The 26430-nt window shown below is 48.1% G+C and overlaps 1 protein-coding gene across 1 annotated transcript in view; it reads left to right on the top strand.

Annotated features, from left to right (window-relative positions):
• The window catches only part of CLTCL1 (clathrin heavy chain like 1), a 33868-nt gene that overhangs the window by 6653 nt on the left and 785 nt on the right, over positions 1 to 26430 (top strand). The window lies entirely within an intron of this gene.

The following is a 26430-nucleotide window of genomic DNA, read 5'->3' as shown; positions in this document are numbered from 1 at the left end:
GTAAGTATTGTAAACTGTTTTAAGTTTAATTGAAGTTATTAAACTTCCTGAACTCTTAATGATACTTTTGGCTCCTCTGCGTTTTCTGTTTTTACAGTACTGTCGAGAGACCCTGTCTAGCGTGCTGTTTGCTGTTTGGTGTGCTCCACAGGTCTCGCGATGCCCAGCCTGTTGGTCTCCTGGGCCCTTTAACATGCGGCTCTCCTGGGGTGTGGGTGTGGGGGCAGAGAGAACACGGCATCTGCATGTTGTCCGTCCCTCCAGCCAGAGACCACCAGGAGCACCATGGGGGGTGGGCCTGGGTAAGAGGGTGTTAAGAAGAGGCTTTGATGGGATCTGGGCTTCCGTTGGGTAGTCTGGGGGACGGTCTGAGGAAGCCAGAGTTTGCTGTAGCTTGGACGCTGTCGGAGAGGGGAGTGATTCTCTGATTGGGCATCTCAGGAACCCTCCCTACGGCAGTGGTGGGGTGCGGGGGGGGGCATACTGGAGAGAGCGTGAAGCTGGGATGGGTGAAGAGACAGCAGCCACTCATTTTAGCCAAGGGGGAGCTCTTGGTGTTTCAGGGGAGGCACAGTGACTTGGTTGTCATCTGTGCTTGGATCACGCGCTGAAGCGGCCTTCCCATCTCACTGCATCTCGGTCCCCGGGGGCTCTGTGAGTGGCTCCCATTCTGGGAGGGCAGCGTGGCCCGCCTCCAGGTGCCCGGCTGCCCCTCTTCTCTCCGTGTTCACATGAGCTGCTGCAGCTGGAACCACGTGCGGTGCTGTTTTTCTTTCTTTTTTTTTTTTTTTGCTGTTTTCTTTTGCACGAGGAAGCGTGAGGCTGTAGGACCAATGTGATGTCATTTTAAGGCTTTTCTCCTGTTCTTACTGCAACCCTGAGGCCACAGGAGGATCCTGGACCCTGTAGTACATGTTGCTGGCAAATGGAGGCCACACCAAAGTGAGCAAAGTTGTCTTTAAAAAAGTATTTGTACAGTGATAGCATTACACAGGTAACTGAATTACACTGTTACTGTTTCACAAGCCTGGGCTGTTCCATGGGGGCTGGTGTGAACTCGTGGGGGTGGGGGTCTGAGCCTGGACGATCAGGGGCGCCCGTGTTGGCTGAGGGCTCGTGGGGGAACAGGGTTCTTTTTTGTTTTTGGCAACGCCACACTGCATGCGGGATCTTAGTTCCCCGACTAAGGATCGAACCCACGTCCCCTGCTATGGAAGCACGGAGCCCTAACCGCTAGACGGCTGGGGAAGTCCATCGGGCTCTTGTTTAAAAGCTCTGCTTTGCAGCCCGCTCCCACCTGGTTGAGAGTTCCTTCTGGAGCTGCCCGAGCAGACTCGCTCACCCTGGGCCGTTCAGACCGTCCACTGATGGATTGCTGGTGGATATTTTCAGAGGTGCATTTTCACCCTTGACCCAAAGAGCCTGAAGTCGGGTAGAATCCCTCATTGCTGCTGTTTTCATGGAATATTAATACTCTGCCTGCGGGATCAGGAGACCTAGCCCCCAAGCTAAGGGTGGTTTTTATATTTTTAAAGAGTTGTAAACACAAAACATGAATGTGTGACCGGGGTCTTCGTGCCCCTTTGTAGAGTTTGTGACTTTGTATCACGGCCCAAGTGTGATATTCCTGCTGTTATTAGGAAACACTGCCCTCTGAGCATTCGCGTGTGCTTCTCTTCACAGGTGTTACCTCTTTCCCTTCATTTTTAGAGGCACGTGGGGTGCAGGCTGCTGCCAGCCAAGCAGGTGGCCAGGCTCAGGTGGGCGCGCGGGGCAGTGGATGGCGCCCCCTCGTGGCGGGACCCCTTCACCGCCAGGACCGCAGTCCTGAGGTTGATTCCCAAAGGGGTTTGGTCCTTGTTTTGTTTTTTGTTCTGATGCTAGATAGTTTGTACTGCATGTAAAACAAGTTATTTTTAGCCAGTCTGAGGACAGCTTGACCAGGTTTCCAGCTGGAGGACGTTTCCCCTGAGCCTGGGCTGTCTGACCCCGGAAGGCAGCCCTATCCTGGAGTTGCAGTTGCAGCCCAGCCTTTGTTTCTGTGTCTGACTACTTTATTCAGGTGGAATTTACAGGCCATAAAATTCCTTTATTCTTTTTTTCTTTTTTTAAATTACTGCCACACCCTGGGCATCACACCACAGAAGTGATTTTTTAAAATTAATTAATTAATTTATTTATTTATTAACGTTGGTCTGCGTTGCGTCTTCGTTGCTGTGTGCGGGCTTTCTCTAGTTGCGGCGCGCAGGCTTCTCATTGCGGTGGCTTCTCTCATTGTGGAGCACAGGTTCTAGGCGCACGGGCTTCAGTAGTTGTGGCACGTGGGCTCAGTAGTTGTGGCTTGCAGGCTCTAGAGCACAGGCTCAGTAGTTGTGGCACACCGGCTTAGTTGCGCGGTGGCATGTGGGATCTTCCTGGGCCAGGGATAGAACCTGTGTCTTCTGGATTGGCAGGCAGATTCTTAACCACTGCGCCACCAGAGAAGTCCTTCAACATATTTTCTAACGTGAGTATAAATACTGGCACACTTTTACACTCTTCTGAGAAGGAGGTAATGCCTAGGAGGCTCTTGTCAATATTTAGAAGTTAACATGGTTAATTACTACTCAAGACATTTTCTTTTTCCTCTTAATCAGACTAGCTGTAAGTAATACATCTTAAAGTAATAGAAGGATACAGAATTAAGAGTGTAGAATTTGTCTTTCTAATTTTTAATTTATCTTTCTCTAATCTCCCTCACATTAAATACTAGCTGGGAAGATGCTTCAAATCCTTAATATTGAGACAAAGAGTAAAGTGCGAAGTCTCAGACAATGGCGGAAAGGGGGATTTATGGAAATGGGTCTTTGCGAGCACCATTGTCCTGGTGACGGAGACCACAGTCTACCCCGGAGCATGAGGTGACTCTGAGCCCACCAAGATGTTGGATGGACACACCGGTCTCACGGGGCGCCGGGCCATCCACTGCCGCGCGGGTGAGTACCCGGAGGGACTGCTCCTCTTAGCGTCTCGGCCCAGGTGAGCTTTGGCTGCCTTCAGGGCCTGGCCTGACGGACCATCAAGGCCTAATATTTAAGTTGGTGTAGGTGTAAGGCAGGAGAAGTAGGCCCCGGACTGAAAGAAGTAGAGGTTACAAAGAAATCCAAACTTTGGATCATATAGGTATTTATTTATTTATTTAATATTTATTTGGTTACACCAGGTCTTAGTTGTAGCAGGTGGGCTCCTTAGTTGCGGCTCCAGGGCTCCTTAGTTGTGGCTCATGGACTCCTTAGTTGTGGAATGCAAACTCTTAGTTGCGGCATGCGTGTGGGATCTAGTTCCCTGACCAGGGATGGAACCCGGGCCCCCTGCACTGGGAGTATGGCGTCTTATCCACTGCGCCACCAGGGAAGTCCCGGACCATATAAGTATTTAAATTCAGCTTTGCCTCATCAGCTACTGTATCCCATCAGGTTACTAATATTAAATCTATAAGTTATTTCTGGCACAGTTTTAAGAAGTGAATTGTTGAGGATTTTTGGTAGAGCCACTTAGAACCTATAAGTTTATAGGATGAAGTTTGGGGGTCTCTATTTTAAGAGTTTTAGTGGAATGTTGCTAACCCATGTCCTTTTATAATGAAAACAGCAACTGTCTGCCATGGTTTCTTTTTTCATTCCTAATCCAGTCCTCAGATATTTGACGACTGTAGGGTGTTTGGTCTTAGATTGTTATTAGCCAATCTGGGCCATTGATCGGTCTTCCATAGCCCAGTAGAGAAGGTGGGACTGCAGGATTCTAGTACTTAGCCGACTGTCAGACATTTGAAGAGAGTGCTGTGGGGGCGTCAGATGATACCCTAAATCAGGGAGGGCCCACAGTAGAGGGGGCCTTTAAGCTGCATTTTGCCAGCTGTAAAAGTTCACTTTGAGAGGAAAATGCGTGAAAAGGCATGGAACTGGAAGAGTGTTGCTCCTTCTGGGAGGTTGTGGTCCTCCACTATGACTGTACCTGTAGGGAGGAGTATAAGAAGCAGCTAGCGGGCAAAGCAGGAGAGATGGGGGTGCTCTGTCCTGCAAGCGGTGGGGATTCTGCTGCAGTTTCTAAAGTGAGAGTCCTGTGATTCATCCTCCCTTTTGCAGTGGGTGATGTTGAGATGGGCCACTGTGAGACTGGAGGCCGAGAGGCTAGTTGACAGGCAGATATCGGAATAAAGCCACGCAGCATGATGTGGGGCAGAGACGTGAAGGAGAGAGGTGAGGAGTGAACAGAAATGGAAGGAATACTTCTCTCTACCTTGGGAGTCTCTGTGTGCTTTAGCTGGAGGCGGTGGTGTTGCAGATGAACAGGAGAGGCGAGACTTCAGATTTTAGAGGTGAAGTGGCTAGGACTTGGTGCTGGGCTGGGCGTCTGCTGTCGGGGAGAGGAGAGTGAGATGGTGGCCTGGCGTTTGTCTCAGAAGAGTTGGCGTACCTGGGGTCTAACCCTTCATCTGTGATGTACGGACAAGTTTTTCTCTCTGGGTCACCTGGGGGTTCTTTTTTTTTTTTTAATTTTTTAATTTATTTAATTATTTATTTTTTGGGCTGTGTTGGGTCTTCGTTTCCGTGCGAGGGCTTCCTCTAGCTGTGGCAAGCGGGGACCACTCTTCTTCGCGGTGCGCGGGCCTCTCACTGTCGCGGCCTCTCTTGTTGCGGAGCACAGGCTCCAGACGCGCAGGCTCAGCAGTTGTGGCTCACGGGCCCAGTTGCTCCACGGCATGTGGGATCTTCCCAGACCAGGGCTCGAACCCGTGTCCCCTGCATTAGCAGGCAGATTCTCAACCACTGCGCCACCAGGGAAGCCCCGACCTGGGGGTTCTTTGATGTAATTTAAGGCACTTACTTATAGTCACAGAACCTTCCAGTGAGAGGTCCTATAGCCTCAGTTATTTCTGGTTGTCGGGGCTGAGGGTGAAGCTGGAGTGGCAGCGTATTTGTGGGAAACTTCACATCACATCTGGGATAATGGACATTCCCATTGCTCCTACCCATGAAATGACATGATGCTGTCACCCATGTCAGGGATTGTTTGGGTCTGATTGCCAAGGCTTACGTGAAAGGAGTAATTTTATACCAGGACATTTTCTGTGGTGCATCATCTATTACCTTGAATTACTATCTACCTTTGGCTTCCCTCTGAAAGGATTTGGATGTTGCTGGCCCTTATGGTGGGCAGAGGGTGCAAAAAAATTAAAAAGCGGTTGTGGAATGAGATGTTCATAGGGGGGCTTTCAAAAGCTTCAACGTATTTTTGGGAATTAGAAGGCCTTGTGCATGCATAGGGCTGTGCACGCGTCCAAGAGAGAATTGACAAGGCCCTGAGCTCTCACCTCTGGCTGACCTCGAGGCTATGCACAAGGAGGAAGTGTAGGCTGGAGGCCAAGGCAAAATTGGAAACTGCCTTCCAGGGCACTGAAGACATGTTTCAGCACACGCAGAGCCTCTCAGTAAAGGCTGAGATTCAAGGCATTTAAGGAATCTCTTTCAGCTCATTAACTGGCCACTAAGCTAATTGAGTAGAGACTTAACTGACCACATATGACAAATGACACAGACTTTACAAAATTAGTTCAAGAAATTTGCTAAACCAAACAGCAGCAATAAGCTCAGGTAAGGCAGGGAGTCTCTGATTTCCGGAGTTGTCACATCATAGCATTTAAAATGTCTAGTTTTCAGGAAAAAAAATTACGGAATATGCAAAGAAGCAAAGCATACTCCATATTCAGGGAAAAAAAAGCCGTGAATAGAAACTGTTTTGAGGAAGCCCAGACATTAGAGTTACTTTTTTTTTTTTTAAAGCATTTAAGATGCAATTATTTTAAGTTTATTTATTTATTTATTTTTGACTGTGTTGGGTCTTCGTTTCTGTGCGAGGGCTTTCTCCCGTTGCGGTGAGCAGGGGCCACTCTTCATCGTGGTGCGCGGGCCTCTCACTGTCGCGGCCTCTCTTGTTGCGGAGCGCAGGCTCAGTAGCTGTGACTCACGGGCTTAGTTGCTCCGTGGCATGTGGGATCCTCCCAGACCAGGGCTCGAACCCGTGTCTCCTGCATTGGCAGGCAGATTCTCAACCACTGCGCCACCAGGGAAGCCCTAGAGTTACTTTTTAAAAGACTTTAGATCAGGGGACTTCCCTGACGGTCCAGTGGTTAAGACTCCATGCTCCCAATGCAGGGGGCACAGATTCATTCCCTGGTTGGGGAACTAAGATCCCACATGCCACATGGCATGGCCAAAAAAAAAAAAAAAAAAAAAAGACTAAGTCAGCTATTTTAAATATGTTTAAATAACTAATGGAAACCATATCTAAAAAACTAAAGTATGAGACCAACGTCTCACCACATAGATCATTAGCAATAAAGAACTAGGAAGTATTAAAAAAAAAAAAAAAAAAAGCCAGAGCCTCATAGATCTGTGGACCATCAAGTGGGCCAACAGACATGTAATGGGAGTCCCAGATGGAAGAGAGAGGGGAAGAAAGAATACTTGAAGAAATAATGGCCAAAACGTGCCAAATTTGATTTTTAAAAAACCCACTAATGTACATAACCAGGAGGCTCAAAGAAATCCACACCCAGACATATCACAGTTAAACCATCAAAAGGCAAAGAATCATGAAAACAGCAAAAGAGAAGCAAACCAATCTTGTACAGTGGTCTCAGTAAGATGAACAACTGATTTCTCATCAGAAAGCGTGGTGGGATGAGATATTCAGAGTGCTTTAAAAAAAAGACTGCCTAGTGGGAAGCAGCTGCATAGCACAGGGAGATCAGCTCAGTGCTTTGTGACCACCTAGAAGGGTGGGATGGGGAGGGGGGGAGGGAGACACGAGGGAGGAGATATGGGGATATATGTATATGTATAGTTGATTCACTTTGTTATACTAACATAACATTGTAAAGCAATTATACTCCAATAAAGATGTTAAAAAAAAAAAAAAGACTGTCAAGCAGAAATTCTGTATCCAGCAAATCTATCCTTCAAATATTGAAGGGGAAATTAAGGCATTCCCAGGTAAACAAAAACTGAGAGAACTTGTCTCTTAACAGATCTGCTTTGTAGGAAATACTAAAGAGAATCCTTCAGGTGGAAATGAAAAGACACAAGTAAGAACTTGACCCACATGAAGAAATAAAGAGTCCTGATATAAGTATCTAGATAGGTAAATATTACAAGACTGTAAATGTATTTTTTGTTTATAACTCTTTTTCCTCCTGTCTGTGTTAAAAGGCAACTACATTGAGCAATAATTATAAATCTGTGTTGATATGTATATAAAGTATATAAAGATGTAATTTGTATGACAGTACTAATACAAAGGAGGAAGGAGGCACAGAGCTATACAGGAGCAAAGGTTTTGTGTGCTGTTGAAATGATATTGGTATGAATCCGAATCAAATTATGAGGTTAATTGTAATATTCAGGCAACCACTAAGGAGATAACTAAAAATAGTAGAAGAAATAACAAGGTAATTGAAATGACACATTGGAAAATATCTATTTAACACAAAAGAAGGCAGTAATGAAAGAATAAAGAAACAAAAAAGATGTAAGACATGAAGAAATCTTACCTTATTGATAGTTGTATTAAATGGATCAAACACTCTGATAAAAAGGCAGAAATTGGCAAAATATTTTTAAAAACAACATGATCCAACTGTATGCTGTCTACAGGAGACAAACTTTAAATTCAAAGACACAGTAGGGAGTTCCCTGGTGGCCTAGTGGTTAGGATTCCAGGCTTTCACTGCTGTGGCCCAGGTTCAATCCCTGGTTGGAGAAGTTCCTGCAAGCCACATGGTGTAGCCAAAAAACAAAACAGAAACAATAAATAAATAAACAAATAAATTCAAGGACACTATATATATATATTTTTTTTTAAATTATTTATTTATTTTTGGCTGTGTTGGGTCTTCGTTTCTGTGCGAGGGCTTTCTCTAGTTGTGGCAAGTGGGGGCCGCTCTTCATCGTGGTGCACGGGCCTCTCACTATCGCAGCCTCTCTTGTTGCGGAGCACAGGCTCCAGACACGCAGGCTCAGTAGTTGTGGCTCACGGGCCTAGTTGCCCCGTGGCATGTGGGATCTTCCCAGACCAGGGCTCGAACCTGTGTCCCTTGCATTAGCAGGCAGATTCTCAACCACTGCGCCACCAGGGAAGCCCCAAGGACACAATGTATTGAAAGTAAAAGGATGGAAAAGATAAACCATGCAAACTGTACTCTGAAGAGAGCTGGATTGGCCATATTAATATCAGATAAAATAGACATTAAGATAAAAATTACTACTAAAAACTTATACATGAATGTTCATAGCTGCACTGTTTATTCTAGCCAAAAAGTGGAAACAGTCCAAATGTCCATCAGCTGATAAATACATAAATAAAATGTATGTCCATACAATGGAATATTAATTTGATCGTAAAAGGAAATGAAGTACTGATGTATGCTATACCATGATTAACCTTGGACATATTAAGCTAAGGGAAAGATGTACGATTCCACTTAGATGAGATGTTCAGAATAGTTATCTATAGAGACAGAAAATAAGTGAGTAGTTGCTTAGACTTTGGGTGCAGTGTGACGGTCGGATGGAGATTGACGGCCAATGAGGTTCCTCTTAAGTGATGAAAGTGTTGAAAATTATATTATAATCATGGCTGCACAATCCTGTGAAAAACTAAAAACTTCAATGGCGTGCTTTAAACAAATGAGTTCCACGGTGTGTGAGTTATATGTCAATAAAGTTGTTAATACCTTTGGGAATCATGCCTATTTACAGGGAGATCATCATGTTTGATAAAATGTTTTAAAGTAAAAGACTATAAATCACAGTGTCACTTGTTTATGCTTTGCTGACAGAATTAAAACCAACGATTAAAAAAATCCAAGCTAAACCTCTTTTACTCTCTCGCCACTTCTGACACCAAAGGTGTTGGTTTTTCTACATGAGACAATTCTCCAGTTCTTTGTGGACAGCAACTGGGTGTCCAAGAATCCAACTGTGTTCTGACGCTAACACCCAGGGTTGGTGCATACTCCTGCCAGACTCCCCACCCCTTCAGACCCCAGTCTCAAGCTCCAGGCCACCTGTACCTACAGGCTGTCAGTCAGGGGCTCCCACGGTCCCTCTTCAGGGTCAGTAATTTGCTACAATGGCTCATAGAACTCAGGAAGGTGCTTTACTTATTATGAATGGTTTATTATGAGGGATAAACTTCAGACCATCCATTTGTTCTCTGTAACAAATGGACATCCACATGCAAAATAATGGAGTGGAGCCCCTACCTCACACCATATACAAAATTAACTCAAAGTGGATCAAAGACCTAAATTTAAGAGATAAAACTATAAAACTCTTCAGAAGAAAACAGGAAATATGCATGACTTTGTATTTGCCCATGGATTCTTAGGTGCAACACCAAAGGCATGAACAAAAGAAAAAATAGATAAATTGGACTTTATCAGAACTAAACTTTTGTGCATCAAAGGATATTGTCAAGAAAGTGAAAAGGCAACCTACAGAATGGGAGAAAGTATTTGCAAATCATGCATCTGATAAGAGTCTAGTATCCAGAATAAACAGAGAGAGTTTACAACTCAGCCACAAAAAGATGTCCCAATTAAAAAATGGGCAAAAGATGCAAAAATCCTCAACAAAATACTAGCAAACAGAATACAACAGCACAGGGACTTCCCTGGTGGCACAGTGGTTAAGAATCCGCCTGCCAATGCAGGGGACACGGGTTCGAGCCCTGGTCCAGGAAGATCCTACATGCTGTGGAGCAACTAAGCCTGTGCACCACAACTACTGAGCCTGCGCTCTAGAGCCCGCGAGCCACAACTACTGAGCCCATGTGCCACAACTACTGAAGCCTGCGTGCCTAGAGCCCATGCTCCACAACAAGAGAAGCCACCGCAATCAGAAGCCCGCACACTGCAACAAAGAGTAGCCCCTGCTCGCCACAACTAGAGAAAGCCTGCACACAGCAACAAAGACCCAACGCAGCCAAAAATAAATAAATAAATTTATTTATATTTAAGAGTAAATATATTTACTCTTATCAGATAAATAAATAAATAAATAATTTTTAAAAAAGAATCCAACAGCACATTAAAAGGATTATACACCATGATCAAGTGGTGTTTACCCCAGGAAGGCAAGGATTCTTCAATATATGCAAATCAATCAATGTGATACACCATATTAAAAAATTGAAAGAGAAAAACCATATGATCATCTCAATAGATGCAGAAAAAGCTTTTGACAAAATTAAACACCCATTTATGATAAAAACCATCCAGAAAGTAGGCAGAGAGGGAACTTACCTCAACATAATAAAAGCCATATATGACAAACCCACATCCAACGTCGTTCTCAATGGTGAAAAACTGAAACCATTTCCACTAAGATCAGGAACAAGACAAGGTTACCTATTCTCACCACTGTTATTCAACATAGTTTTGGAAGTTTTAACCACAGCAATCAGAGAAGAAAAAGAAAAGGAATCCAAATCAGAAAAGAAGAAGTGAAACTGTCACTGTTTGCAGATGACATGATACTATACATAGAGAATCCTAAAGATGCTGCCAGAAAACTACTAGAGCTAATCAATGAATTTGGTAAAGTAGCAGGATACAAAATTAATGCACAGAAATCTCTTGCATTCCTATACACTAATGATGAAAAATCTGAAAGAAATTAAGGAAACACTCCCATTTACCATTGCAACAAAAAGAATAAAATACCTAGGAATAAACCTACCTAAGGAGACAAAAGACCTGTATGCAGAAATCTATAAGACACTGATGAAAGTAATTAAAGATGATACAAACAGATGGAGAGATATACCATGTTCTTGTATTGGAAGAATCAACATTGTGAAAATGACTATACTACCCAAAGCAATCTACAGATTCAGTGCAATCCCTATCAAACTACCAATGTTGATTTTCACAGAACTAGAACAAAAAATTTCACAATTTGTATGGAAACACAAAAGACCCCAAATAGCCAAAGCAATCTTGAGAAAGAAAAACAGCTGGAGGAATCAGGCTCCCTGACTTCAGACTATACTACAAAGCTACAGTAATCAAGACAGTATGGTGCTGGCACAAAAACAAATATAGATCAATGGAACAGGATAGAAAGCCCAGAGATAAACCCATGCACCTATGGTCACCTTATCTTTGATAAAGGAGGCAAGAATATACAATGGAGAAAAGACAGCCTCTTCAGTAAGTGGTGCTGGGAAAACTGGACAGCTACATGTAAAAGAATGAAATTAGAACACTCCCTAACACCATACACAAAAATAAACTCAAAATGGATTAAAGACCTAAATGTAAGGCCCTATAAAACTCTTAGAGGAAAACATAGGCAGAACACTGTATGACATAAATCACAGCAAGATCCTTTTTGACCCACCTCCTAGAGAAATGGAAATAAAAAAAAAATAAACAAATGGGACCTAATGAAACTTAAAAGCTTTTGCACAGCAAAGGAAACCATAAACAAGATGAAAAGACAACCCTAAGAATGGGAGAAAATATTTGCAAACAAAGCAACGACAAAGGATTAATCTCTAAAATATACAAGCAGCTCATGCAGCTCAATATCAAAAAAAATAATGCAACCCAATCCAAAACTGAGCAGACCTAAATAGACATTTCTCCAAAGAAGATATACAGATTGCCAACAAACACATGAAAGGATGCTCAACATCACTAATCATTAGAGAAATGCAAATCAAAACTACAATGAGGTATCACCTCACATCGGTCAGAATGGCCATCATCAAAAAATCTACAGACAATAAATGCTGGAGAGGATGTGGAGAAAGGGAACCCTCTTGCACTGTTGGTGGGAATGTAAATTGATACAACAACTATGGAGAACAGTATGGAGGTTCCTTAAAAAACTAAAACTACCATATGACCCAGCAATCCCAGTACTGGGCACATACCCTGAGAAAACCATAATTCAAAAAGAGTCATGTACCACAATGTTCATTGCAGCTGTATTTACAATAGCCAGGACATGGAAGCAACCTAAGTGTCCATCGACGGATGGATAAAGAAGATGTGGCATATATATACAATGGAATATTACTCAGCCATAAAAAGAAACAAAATTGAGTTATTTGTAGTGAGGTGGATGGACCTAGAGACTGTAAGTAAGTCAGAAAGAGAAAAACAAATACCGTATGCTAACACATATATATGGAATCTAAAGAAAAAAAATGGTTCTGATGAACCTAGGGACAGGACAGGAATAAAGACACAGACGTAGAGAATGGACTTGAGGACATGGGGAGGGGGAAGTGTGAGCTGGGATGAAGTAAGAGAGTAGCACTGACATATATACACTACCAAATGTAAAATAGCTAGTGGGAAACAGCCGCATAGTACAGGGAAATCAGCTCCGTGCTTTGTGACCACCTAGAGGAGTGGGATAGGGAGGGTGGGAGGGAGACGCAAGAGGGAGGAGATAAGGGGAATGTATATGTATAGCTGATTCACTTTGTTATAAAGCAGAAACTAACACACCATTGTAAAGCAATTATACTCCAATAAAGATGTGAAAAAATAGAAAAAAATTGTAAAATAAAAATAAAAAATGAGCAAAAAGACTTGAATAGACATTTATCTAAAGAAGATATACAAATAGCCAATAAGCACATGAAAAGATGGTCAACATCACTAGTCACTAGCAAATTGCAAATCAAAGTCACAATGAACTACTTAGGATTGTGGTAATTTTTTAAAAATGGAAAATAAGTATTTGTGGGGATATGGAATGATTGGAACTGTTGTTAAAAAAAATCAATAGTCAATCTAAGAAAGAAATGGAAACTTTTAGTCAAGCCCACCTGAGGATTATAACCCAGAGACACTTTCAGAAAGGTCTGAGGACTGTTCCAAAGAGGAAAGGGGGGATGTGGATGGACAAAACAGAAACAGACTCACAGACTTAGAAAACAAATTTATGGTTACCAAAGGGGAAAGGGGGGAGGGATAATTTAGGAGTTTGGGATTAATATATACACACCACTATACATAAAATAGATAACCAACAAGGACCTACTATATAGCACAGGGAACTCAATATTCTGTAATAACCTAAATGGGAAAAGAATCTGACAAAGAATATATATATATATATAGCCGAATCACTTCGCTGTACACCTGAAACTAACACAACATTATAAATCAACTATACTCCAATATAAAATTTTTTTAAAATTTTTTAATAAAAATAAATAAATAAAACAAAAATTAAAAAAGAGGAAAGAGGGGGGCTTCCCTGGTGGCGCAGTGGTTGAGAATCTGCCTGCCAATGCAGGGGACACGGGTTCGAGCCCTGGTCTGGGAAGATCCCACATGCCGCGGAGCAACTAGGCCCGTGAGCCACAATTACTGAGCCTGCGCGTCTGGAGCCTCTGCTCCACAGCAAGAAAGGCCGCGATAGCGAGAGGCCCGCGTACCGCGATGAAGAGTGGCCCCCACTTGCCGCAACTAGAGAAAGCTCTCGCACAGAAACGAAGACCCAACACAACCAAAAATAAATAAATAAATAAGCCTACACCTTTTAAAAAAAAAAAAAAAAAGAGGAAAGAGGGGAGGCCAGTATATATGTGATTTTGGCGAAGGGATATGTGCAACCAAGCACCCAGCTTGGTAGAAGGTTATTGCTATTCACGAGGAACACATTACCTTAGTTAATAGTTTTAGTGCTTTTCTAAGTATGGGAAGAGGCAATAAAAATTCATAAAAAATTTTCTCCTGAAAATATCTAGGTCTCTGAGGGCCAGTTCTGCCAGTTTTCCCAGAGCACAAAGTGCCTCATCCCGATCTTCACCCTGAATTCCTTTCAGGTAGGTCAGCGACTGCAGTGGTTAATGACTTGATTCTTGTAGAACTGGGTAGTGGGCAACATTCTGTATGTTACAGTCCCTTCCCTTTCAGCCTTAATTTCGACCAAGGTTTGGGAGGCATTTCATGACCGATTTGTCCATGGTGTTAGGAATGCTCATTCCCAGGTCAGGTGAGGATTTCCTTGATAGGCCACTCAATGTGCTGTTACCAGACTAGACCCTGTTAACTAACGGTAGCCCAAGGCCTCCGGGCCGCCTGTTCTACTCGTCTGTTATTGCCCTGTTGTTGCTTCTTCCCACATCTAGAGCTACACTATTACAATCCCTGATCTTACAGAACTATATATTTGGTCAGTTGTTTCAGGTCTTCTAGTCATCATTATTTTTCTCAGAGGCTCAGTCACACATTTGGTCATGAAAGAAACAATAATCTTGGGCTTCCCTGGTGGCACAGTGGTTAAGAATCTGCTTGACAGAAGGAGAAAAACAAATATCGTATATTAACGCATATATGTGGACCTAGAAAAATGGTACAGATGAACCGGTTTGCAGGGCAGAAATAGAGACATAGATGTAGAGAACAAACGTATGGATACCAAGGGGGAAAGTGGCGGGGTGCGTGGTGATGGTGTGATGAATTGGGAGATTGGGATTGACATATATACACTAATATGTATAAAATAGATAACTAATAAGAACCTGCTGTATAAAAAAAATAAAATTCAAATATTAAAAAAAAAAAAAAAAAAGAATCCGCCTGACAATGCAAGGGACACAGGTTCGAGCCCTGGTCCGGGAAGATCCCACATGCCGCAGAGCAACTAAGCCCATGCGCCACACTACTGAGCCTGCGCTCTAGAGCGCATGAGCTACAACTACTGAGCCCGCGTGCCACAACTACTGAAGCTCGCATGCCTAGAGCCCGTGCTCCACAACAAGAGAAGCCACCATAATGAGACGCCCGTGCACCACAACGAAGAGTAGCTCCCGCTCATCGCAATGAGAGAAAGCCCGCGCACAGCAACGAAGAGCCAACGCACACAAAAATAAATAAATAAAATAAATAAATTTATTTTAAAAAAGAAAAGAAACAATAATCTTGTAAAATAGGCAGAAATATAGCTAGTGACATTAATAAGGTCATCAGTGAGTATTTAAGCTGAGAACTCCAGCCCAGTATCTCCCCAGGTCGTCTGACCAGTCTATTCTGCACCAGTAGCTGTCTTTAAGGGAAATGATATAGTGGCCTTGTACCTAAGGTCCACCAAAGACATCTGCACCTACAAGGCCAGGGTTGGATCATCATTACCCCTTACAGAACTGAGAAAGGAATGTTACCTCCTAAGGAGTTACATGGCTGGCACCAGAAGGAGAAAAATTGATCTTTGTGGTTGAGCAGGTATTTCTGCCACTGGGGAGTCTGGTTCATGCTTAATGCAGATACACAATGTACAGTGGAGGGGAGGGAGGAGGCTCAAATGGGCAGAGAAAAAATTTTATTTCAATGTTACTTGTCTTGCCTTAAAATACGAATTTTATTTCATCAGAAGCCTCGTACATTAATAGGCCCCCGTCCGCGCCCCCATTCCGTTCTTGTTGCCACCGCCCAGCTATAGCAAAGCTCACGCCTGCGGTGCACTAGGCCCTCATCACCTGGGCAGGAACAGCCCTTTGTTAGGTCCTCAGCCCCACCCACCCATCGAGGAGAACTTTCCTAAGCTCCCATTTACCTAAGGTGCCCGTAGGCGGGGATTCCAGGCACCCCATGTTGACCGGCAGGAGCCCCTGCTCTCGCTGCGTCAGCCCTACTTCCTGCCTGGTCTCCCTCCGCTTGCCTGAATCTCTGGGATTCCCCCTTCTCTCTGCCCAGCCGGACCCACTGTCCCCCAAGTTCACACCTGTTTCCTCCGCTTGGCCTCCCTGACCCTTGTTTCATGTGTCTGATCCACCTCTGCTTGTGAGTTTCCCAGACTTTTTTAGCTGCGGCACCTCTCCACTCGATGAAAGGAACTTGAAGCTTTTCTGATGAGAGCAGGGGTGGCCTCTCGTCCACTGTCCTTTCTCCAGTTCTTGAAGAGTCTCACGTCCCCAGCACAACCTTGAACAACTTGGGCCTTTGCCACGATCAACTGTCTTGTGGTTATGAGATCCTGTCTGCTGCCTGCCCTGGCAGCGTTTCCAGGAGAGCAGGGCAGTGGGGCTGGAAGAGTCTCCCAAGATCCCAGTGGAGCCCAGAGACGGGGAGGGACCCAGCCAACGTGCTGGAACTGGCCGTCCCCAGGGGTCCTGGCGCTGGGTCTTGCTGTTCTCTTGCTGTTCAGTGGGACAGTGAGTGACATGAGCCTCTGACAGAGACTGTCTTGTTCTGTCAGACGCGGTGTTAACTTCAGCCTTTCAGAGCGTGGACCTCAGGCGTATAGTTTGAGGGCTCACCTCCCTTTCTGCCCACCTGCAGGCCCCCTGCAGCTGAAACGAACTCTTCCCCCACCTCCTCCGAGTCCCCCCTGGCCTCTCCGCACCGTCCCCGCCACGGCCCTGAGCACACACAGCTCCCCTCCAGCGTGGAGCCCCTGTGATGGGGGCTGGAGAAGCAGGTGCTGTGCTCCCCAAGTCACCTCTCCCAACCGAGGTCTAAAGACACTTACGGGGACTTCCCTGGTGGCGCAGTGGTTAAGAATCCGCCTGCCAATGCAGGGGACACAAGTTTAAGCCCTGTTCCGGGAAGATCCCACCTGCTGCCGAGCAACTAAGCCCATGCGCCACAACTACTGAGCCTGCTCTCTAGAGCCCGCGAGCTACAACTACTGAGCCCGTGTGCCACAGCTACCGAAGCCCGCACGCCTAGAGCCTGTGCTCCGCAACAAGAGAAGCCACCGCAATGAGAAGCCCATGCACTGCAATGAAGAGTAGCCTCCGCTCGCCACAACTAGAGAAAGCTAGCCCTCGCGTTGTCACCGAGACTGGTACTCACAGCCGTGCCCCACCCCCAACCCCTGCCCCACCCCGCCCTGGGACAGTCCCTGCAGAGCCTCTGAGCAGTGCTTTGGGGGCGGCCAATGCTTCAGGTCTGCAATGGAAGCTCACTACGGAAGGTCCCCTTAAGGGAAGTGGTTTTCTGAGCTGACCTTGGGTTGGGCACCCAGTGTCCACTCAGACGGTAGAAATTCATTTTTGCCCTCAAAACAGCCAGTGTGTATTTCAAATGCTGTGAGGGTTCAGGAAGTGACAGATGGCAGGATGGCGGGAAGGAATCTACCCCGGTGGGCACCCTCTATGCCACGGTCCCCCTCCCAGTCCGGTGCCCCCTGTGCTTACCTCCGTGCTGCCCCCTCCATCCCCCAGCGGTCCTATCGGATCATTAGAGACGCCTCGGGGAGGCCCCGCGTCTCAGGGCGCCTGGAGTACAGGTGGCCTCTTACAGCGTGGGCTCCCCTGAAGCCGCTCACGTCCACAGCCGGGGGTGAAGGGCAGCGGTCAGGCCTCCTCAGAGCTGGCTGCTCTTTCTCGCCCACCTCCGACAAGCCCCAGAAGCTTGGCCATGACAGCAGATCCCAAACTCACCGGACCTTCCCTTACAACCTGTCTCGCCCCCACCAGCCTCTACAGGCGGGGCCGGTCTTCCCATGCCCTCCTGAGCCTTCAGTCCGACCCTTCCCGCTACCGCCGCCCCTCACTTGAACCTGCCTGTGTCCTGCAGCCTGAGTCCCGCTCCTCCTGGGAAGCCGCCCTCCCGACTTCTCTTTGCCCGCGAGTCCCCGACAAGGGAGCGAGCATGTGTCAGGGCTGGTATGTCCCATGCGTGTTAGACTCTGGAAATCACGGTGAACAAACATTGGACCCTATGGCAGGGAGGACCCCCTGGAGACGTGGTGGGGAGTGGCGGGCAGGGCAGAAGCGACCACACGGCAACCCCGCGGGGTTGGCAGCGTGCTTCTGCACCACCTCACCAGTACTTGTCTTCACTTTAAAGTCTTGATTAGACAGATTATGGTGCGTTCACACCCTAAATCCTGCTGTCAAGATTTAACTGAAAGGTGTATTTTGTAGGCCAGAAAGGCTTCCAAGGCCTGTGGTATTGTGTTAGGGCTGTGTGTCTGTTTAAACTTGGAGATGCTGTTCAGTAATTTACAGAATGTGAAATTATATTTTAATGGAATCGTAAACCCTGATTGATTACAGGATGCCGGCATTAAGGGGCCTGAGGCGACCAGGATATTCTGTCCTGCTGTTGGCCAACCTCCTTTATAAATGTTAGCACAAAAAGCACTGAAAGGTGGTCCTGACTCTGTGTCGCCTCCCTGGGCACGGTACTTCCTGGACACGCAGCGACCTTCATATTCTTGTAGTCCTTCCTGTGAGTGACAGCCTCATACAGACGTGGTTTTCTGTGCAGGCGAAAATAGCCTGGGTTTGTCCGTGCGGCAGAGGAGGCACCCACAAACCTGTCACCAGAAAAACATGAAATGTAGGGTGAAACATACAAAGTGAATCAGTAAAATGTAGGGTGAAACATACAAAGTGAATCAGTGGGCCCACAAGTAAGCAAAGAAGCCTGAGATAAAAAACTCCAGGAAGGAAGAGGGACATGATTGACTTTTGCCCAACCCTGTTGAACTGCGCTGTGGCTCTCACTCCCTGCAGGACGCAGAGGCCGACAAAAGCATCCCTGGTCAGTGCAAGGATGAGTAAGGCTGTTCCAGCCTTGCCTAGCCCTCCGTTGAGAGACTGGGTGAAAAGGAACAGAAAGAGCTCTTTGCAACCACGGTGCTAGATTAAGAGGACAAAACTGGGCCTGGCAAGCCAGCCCTCAGATGGTTGTAGCACAAATTCATGTATTAAAAAACCCTCAAGTAAGTAATTTAATTTTAAAACAATTTCCAATTTATTTATACATTTATTTATTTTTGGCTGCGTTGTGTCTTCGTTGCTGCACGCGGGCTTTCTCTTATTGCGATGAGCGGGAGCTACTCTTCGTTGCGGTGCACGGGCTTCTCATTATGGTGGCTTCTCTTGTTGCGGAGCACGGGCTCTAGGCATGCGGGCTTCAGTAGTTGTGGCACATGGGCTCAGTAGTTGTGGCTTGCGGGCTCTAGAGCGCAGGCTCAGTAGTTGTGGCGCATGGGCTTAGTTGCTCTGTGGCATGTGGGATCTTCCTGGACCAGGGCTCAAACCCGTGTCCCCTCCATTGGCAGGTGGATTCTTTTTTTTTTTTTTTTTTTTTTTTGGCAGGTGGATTCTTAACCACTGCGCCACCGGGGAAGCCCCACAAGTCCTCTTAAGGAGAACCTACCTTCAAGCAAGGCTTCAAAGAATTCTGACAGATACCATTCCAAGAAAAACTGAGCTCATCATAAAAACACTGACAAAATGTGTAAGGAAATGAGGCCCCGTTAGTAAGAGCTAGACCTGCCCAGACAGACTGTGGGTACCGGGATTATCCGGCACAGAACAGAAAATTACAAAAAAGATCAAGTAGACCTATATGGGAAAAGAATCTAAAAAAGATTGGATACATGTATATGTATAACTGAATCACTTTGCTGTATAGCAGAAACTAACACAACATTGTAAATCAACTATACTCCGATAAAAATTAAAAAAAAAAAGATCAAGTAAGCTTTTAAAATTACTGAGTAACTTTTTGGTTTTTCTTTATAAACCACTTAATATATATTTACTTTTGTATATAAACTATTATGCAAGAAAAACAAAGTGGTTCATTAAGAGTTCAGACTTCTTCAGGACTTCCCTGGAGATCCAGTGGTTAAGGCTCTGCACTTCCACTGCAGGGGGCACAGGTTCTATCCCTGGTTGGGGAACTTAGGTCCCACAAGCCTCATGGTGCGGCCTTAAAAAAAAAAAAAAAAGAGTTCAGACTTCTTAGACTACACTTGACTCTGGGCCTCCAGCACATGCGGCCCCTCTGGCTGCATCCGTTTCCTCGGGGAGTGGGAGGCCAGGTTCTCAGCTGGGTCTGAGGAGCAGACGAGACCAGACATGGCTGCTGGTGGGGGAGCCCCAGGGCTGGCATCGGAGCTCAAGGCAGACGGTCAGCATCGGGGTTCACCCCACGCCCCTGGTGTGAACTCGGCAGAGAATGGCTCTCCGCAAGGCCAGAGAGCCAGCACCACCGAGGGAGCGAGGGCGGTGGGGCAGGAGCTGGGGTCTGCTGAGGCCATTCCCCAGGTGCAGCTCTGACGTGGCTGCTGAGGTGGGGGACACCAGGTCCTCAGAGCAGAGGACGTAGAAGTTGAAGCCACCAGGGAAGAAGGCTGGTGGGGGATCACAGCACAAGATCCCCGGTCGGCAGTTGCTAGTGGGAAGAAGGCCGGTCTGGATGCAGCACAGAGCACACCTGGAGCACACCTGTGCCGCCCGTGGGAGCAAGTGGGCCATGAGGGTCACGCACCATGAGTGGGGCCAGGCTGGAGCCGCTCCTTCCTCCAGGGTTCCGCAGGCCCAGGCTGCTGTGTGATCAGAGAGATACTCACCTGCTTTGAAACAGAAAACACCGCTTCCACCTGGGAACTTCAGACCAACTCTGGGGCCTTCCCATTTAAGAAGATCTTAGTAGACCTGATTGCCTGTAGGTTGGAGACCCCTGTTAGGAGGAGGAGGTGTTTGAGGCTGCCGAGTGCTGTACAACAATGTCCCCAACCACACCTGTTGTCAAACACAAGTTCATGTGCCTGACACACAGTGAGGCTAAACAAACTGAAACATGGGAGTTTAGATCAGAGAAAGGTTTATTGCAGGGCTGAGCAAGGAGATGGGGAGCTCGTGCTCAAAAACCCAAACTCCCTGTTGGTTTCTGGAGATGAGTGGGTTTGGGTTTTTTTAACTGAAGTATAGTTGATTTACAATGTTGTGTTAACTTCCGCTGTACAGCAAAGTGATTCAGATATATATATATTCTTTTTCATATTCTTTTCCATTATGGTTTATCACAGGATACTGAATATACTTCCCTGTGCTATACAGTAGGACCTTGTTTTTTATGTATTTTATATATAGTAGTTTGTATCTGCTGATCCCAAGCTCCCAATCCATCCCTCCCCCAGGTAAGAGTTGTTTTGTTTGTTTGTTTTTGTTTTTTTATTTATTTTTGGCTGCGTTGGGTCTTTGTTGCTGCACATGGGCTTTCTCTAGTTGCGGCAAGTGGGGGCTACTCTTTGTTGTGGTGCACAGGCTTCTCATTGCGGTGGCTTCTCTTGTGTGGAGCACAGGCTCTAGGCACATGGACTCAGTAGCTGTGGCTCGCAGGCTCAGTAGTTGTGGCACATGGGCTTAGTTGCTCCGCGGCATGTGGGATCTTCCCTGACCAGGGTTCAAACCTGTGTCCCCTGTATTGGCAGGTGGATTCTTAACCACTGCGCCACCAGGGAAGTCCTGGGTAAGAGTTTTTATAGGTAAAATTTGGGGGGAGGTCTGCAGGGTGTGTGACCTTCCACTGATTGGTTGGTGGGGAGGTAAAAGGGTGGCGTTCCCAGAATCTCAATCATCAGTCTTCTGGTTCTAACCGGTCTGGGGTCCACTGCTTGTGCTGAGCCTGAAGTCACCATCCTCCACCTGGGTGGGGGCCTTAGTCCTTGCAGAAGCACTCAGAGGAATATGTCAGACTGTTATGTGCCTCCCATGAGGAGGAGCCGGGCCCCTGCCCCATGCTGCACTGTTGCTGCTTTCTGCATTCCCTCACGCCCTAATTAGTATCAATAATTGAATCTGCCCTTTGGAACTCAGGGAAGGTCTAGGAGGCTGAAGACATTTTCCTACAAACAAGAAGCAGGGACACGGAAAGGCTTTTGTGCCTGGGAGGGCCGCACAGGGTCGTGCTTGGTTTCAGTCCCCCCTTTTCTTTGATACGCGTCAATCTTGAGGGAACAGGTGTTGGACAAGAAAAGGGAATAACATTTTGGACAGAGAGGTTCATCATAAACTCGGCAGAGGGGACTTCCCTGGTGGTGCAGTGGTTAAGAATCCGCCTGCCAATACAGGGGACACGGGTTCAATCCCTGGTCCAGGAAGATCCCACGTGCCGTGGAGCAACTAAGCCCGTGCACCACAACTACTGAGGCTGTGCTCTAGAGCCCATGAGCCACAACTACTGAAGCCCGCGTGCCTAGAGCCTGGGCTCCACAACAAGAGAAGCCACCGCAATGAGAAGCCCGCGCACCGCAACAAAGAGTAGCCCCTGCTCACCGCAACTAGAGAAATCCCGCACGTGGCAACGAAGACCCAACGCAGCCAAAAATAAATAAATAAATAAATAAACACTCCTTAAAAATAAATAAATAAAATAAACTCGGCAGGGGAGCTGGGTTGTGGGGGAACTTGGTTTCATGCCCACCTGGCTTCCACCCTGGTCACCCCCACACCCTCAGCCTGCCTTGTCCTCTGGGATGACTAGCAGAACCCTGTAAGCAAAGGCCCAGGGGAACCCCGTGTTGGTTAATCGGCTCCAGAAATTGTCGTAATAGCATGGAATTATCAGTGTTATAAGTAGCATCCCAACTTAGAAGTATTTTCTAAAATTGTATCACCTTATCGGCATAATCAGTGTCAGTTGGCGTTGTTGGTTTTCTGTGGTCGGTTGGCAGGAAGATTCTCGAAGCTCTCTGACAATATCAGAATCATCTGTGAGTGGGAAAAAGTTTGTAAAGATGTGCACACGGTTTAGCTTCAATGAATGTGTGAAGCATTGTTTAATAAAAGAGTAAAATGTCCAATCAGTAGCAAGATGTTAATTAAACAGTATATATGTCACGACTTTACCTACCCTGCTGTCCAGAATGAACAGACAGAGCTACAGGAGAGGGTGTTTCCAGTTTCAGTGGGAAACAGCACAACCCCATCTGTATGTGTGAGTGTGCAGGTCCAGCGGGTGCTGGTGACACATCACACAGAAAACACGGGCCAAGATCACGCCCCAGGGTATCGAACAGTTATCTCTGGGTGCTGATTACTTTTATCTGCGTTTTCTGCCTCTCGCTCCAAGAAAACTTGTGCTGCGTGCCACAGGCGGGGAGGTGGGAAAGCTCCAAGAAGCTGGCTCTGCTGGCAGTGGTCCTCCCGGTCAGCCCTGAAGAGACCTGCAGCCCGACGGCCTCGCCAGAGCCCTTTGGAGCAGAAGCCTCTTTCTGCTCAAGAACAAGGGGCTCCAGACTCTTGCATCTTCCCATATATGGAAAAGCACTAAATTCCTTAACTTGAGATATCTGGTTTCCTTTAATTAACAGTAATCTTTTGACGTGCAGACTACCTGCCCTTTGTTGCAAAACTCCTATATATCCTGGCTCCCCCATCTCCTCCTCAGAGCAGTTCGCTCAGGGTTCCTTGAGATGCTGCCTCCTGGGCTTGAAGTCCTAAAAATTTCCGCCGAATAAAACAGAACTCTCAAAAAAAATAAATAAATAAAGAACAAGGGGCTCTTTCTTCACTTCCTGACATCAGCATCGTGGGTGCACACAGTACGTGCCGGGAGCACAAGCACAGTTAAGATAATCATCAGCGCCACCCGCATGGACGGCCCTGGGGACCCCGTCAAACCCTCTGCGCACCTCAAACCCACCCCCGTCCCCTGAGCAGGCCTGGCAGGAACAGGGAGTCCTCCTCACCCCACTTCTCCAACAACCGCCTGGCCTGTGGGTCAGATGCGCCCCCATGTCCCCCCCCAGCCTCATGCAGCCCACCAGGTCTCCGCTTGTTCAGAATCCACCTGCGAAAGCCCCAGCGCTGGTGTTCCGGCGTTGGCGCTTAAGCACTGCAAACAAAGGGGCGGTTGTCACCCAGAGGGTAGGCAGATGACCCCTCTGTAAATGAACCCCAACTGGCATATGAGACATCCTGGGCCCCATTGCCAGCTGGTATTTGGGGTTTTCCAAGTGCCCTCCCCTCTCTTGTGTCCTGGGACCTTCAAAAGCCCCATCAGTCCCCATGGGACCACCCTTGGGTGACTTGTTGAGACCACTGGGCTAGTGGTGACAGAGCCATAGCCACACCCACGGGGCCTTAGGGACAGAGGCCGTGCAACAGTCCAGGAGGGGGACCCCTGGAGACCTTTGGAAGGGTGGGGCCTTTGTGCTGGTGCTGTAGTTACGCTTTGCTGTCGGGTGGTTCACAGGCGGATGCCGTGGTGTGCAGGGCCTGGGCCTCCCTTGGGCTGTGGTCACGGGGGTGGGGTCGGTCAGGGCAGCCTGGAGATGTGACCCTGCTCAGCAGTGTTTCCCGTGGAGCTCGAGCCCCAGCCCCGCCCCCCACAACTGAGGGGCAGGAGGCTGGGGGGCTTAATGAGTCCCAGGACTCGGGGACCTGTGAGCCTGTGAAGGTGCGTGCCACCGAGGTCCGGTGACACGAGCTTTCCTATCGCGTAGAAGTTCTAGAAATGAATTGTAACGCAAACAGTGGAGGGTATTGAAGCAGCCCGGAGGCTGGCAAATAGAACACTCACCATTCAGCAAATGTTTGAGCACCTACTATGTACTGGGCATTATTCCAGGTAATGGTTATCAGTGGGCAAAACAGAAAAATCCTATTCGGTTGAATTCACATTCAGTGAGGTTGACAAGCGACAGACAGTGTTTGAAGGGGATGAGTTTTGGGGGTGGGGCAGGTGCGGGGGCCACGGTGCCAGTGGAGCTTCACAGCGGGGCCATCAAGGCAGCTCAGTGAGAAGGCGGCCCTGAGCAGAGCCCAGAGGAATCCAGGGGCCTGGTCTTGGGGACATTTGAAGGGAGGGTCAGCGGCCAGGGCAGGTGAAGGCAGGAACGTGCCAAGTGTTCAAAGAAGGGCCTTGGGGGTAGGGGTGGGGGGGCACAGGCTGTCGTCAGGCCTCTGGTCATACTCGCAGTGGGACCTGGGACCTGAGGTGAGGGGCCTGCTGCTGAGAACAGGCTTCAGGGGTGGGAGCCGGGAGCCCTTGGGTGGTGCTGACTCAAGTGAGAGGCCATCAGTGATCCTTCGGGGTGAGCGGGCGGCCATCCCCACGTGCACATGGATTGGGTGTGGAGTGACAGAAGCCGAGGATGACTGCTTTGGCGCTTGAACATCAGAAACAGAGGGTTATCATCACTGATGGGGAAGACTAAAGCAGAGACGGCTGGAGGGCAGGACAGGAGCTTGTCTGGGATAAGCTGAGGGGGTTCGAGGGGGCTGCTCAGGTGGTGGGGGGCCTGGCTGACTGGACAGTGCTGTGAGGCCGAGGGCCTGGACAAGAAGGCCAGGGCCCCTTCCCGAGTGGAAAACCGGGCCCTGGGCCTCTCGACTCATCCGGGAAGCTTGAGGGCCAACCCTCCTGGAACAACCCCCTGGGCTCTCCCAGGGGAGTCCATGGGCCCAGCTCAGACTGTCCGGCTCCTCTCCTCAGCCCTGGTCTCATGGAGGGAGGGGAGGGCTGTCTCTGCTAGGTCCGGGCTGGTCTGGTCTCTCCCAGATCTGAGTATGTGCCGGACACGTGACTTTCTTCTCACCCGGGTGCTTGTTTGGAGTCCCAGACACACAGTTGCTCTTCTCCCGAGAACACAGTGTGTCCACCCCGCAGCCCCATGGCTACGCCTCACCCTCTTCCCTCCCTGTCCATGTGTCTGCACAGGCCTGTGAGCACTGCACGGGCAGCATCTGGGAATGCCTGGAGGAAGGGCGGGGGGCAGCTTGTCCTCAGATGGCGGGGGCGGGGGGGGGGGGGGCGGCAGGCAGGGGTTGAGTCCCAGGTGTCAGGTGACTGGTCTCCTTAAGAGGGATGGGCAGCCTGGACTGGCTGAAAGCAGGAAGCACTGCCTTGTCTTGGCAGTGTCCCCATGTCCAGAGGAGGACTCAGCTGCACCCATGGACTGCTGTCACTGTCCACCACTCCGGTGCCTTGGCGGCCAAGTGCCCACTTGAAGGCATAGGACTGCAGCGGCGGCTGGGGTTCACCAGGGTCCCCTGCCCCATCTCCGCCTGGTTACAGAGGTCATGGTGGGTGCCCCGTGTGCCCGGCCTCAGCTCTACCTCTCCTGGAGGCTGTGTGCTTGCTGCCCAGACCCCAACCAACCCCAGGCCCAGCCTGTATGCAGCCTGTCAGGCGGGCACTCGGCACTCCCTCCTCTTTGCAGGTGGACAGACTGGATGCCCCAGAGAGACTGTGGCAGTGAGAGGAGCACATGGTGACACCTGCCCCTCTCCTGTTTGGTAGGGGGCAGCCCGTAGTCCCTAGTACCCTGTCCCCTGGGGAGGGGAGGAGAGTGGGGCAGTGAATGACACCGCCTGCCCTCCCCTGGCTGGGTTTCGGGCAGGGTGGGATGGATGAGGAGGACAAAGGTCAGTGCTCCAGGACTGCTGGACTGGCGTGGCCTCATCTTCCCAGATCTCCATGCCTGGCGGCTGCCCAGCTACAAATACTGCTGTCCCCCCTGCTGCCTGGCCCCGGGCAACAAGCCTGCGCTTGCTCTGCACTGGAAAGCTGCCTGGACGGCCTGGCCGTGAGCAGACAGAGCGGTTGGTGTCCCCTACACAGAGGCTGCAGGAGGGACACAGGCCTGAAGTGTGTGGGCAGACAGCACG

Source organism: Eschrichtius robustus, chromosome 14 (genome assembly GCF_028021215.1).
Source record: "Eschrichtius robustus isolate mEscRob2 chromosome 14, mEscRob2.pri, whole genome shotgun sequence".
Taxonomy (NCBI): domain Eukaryota; kingdom Metazoa; phylum Chordata; class Mammalia; order Artiodactyla; family Eschrichtiidae; genus Eschrichtius; species Eschrichtius robustus.
The sequence above is the reverse complement of the archived record's forward strand: the minus strand, read 5'-3'. Positions and strand labels throughout refer to the sequence as shown.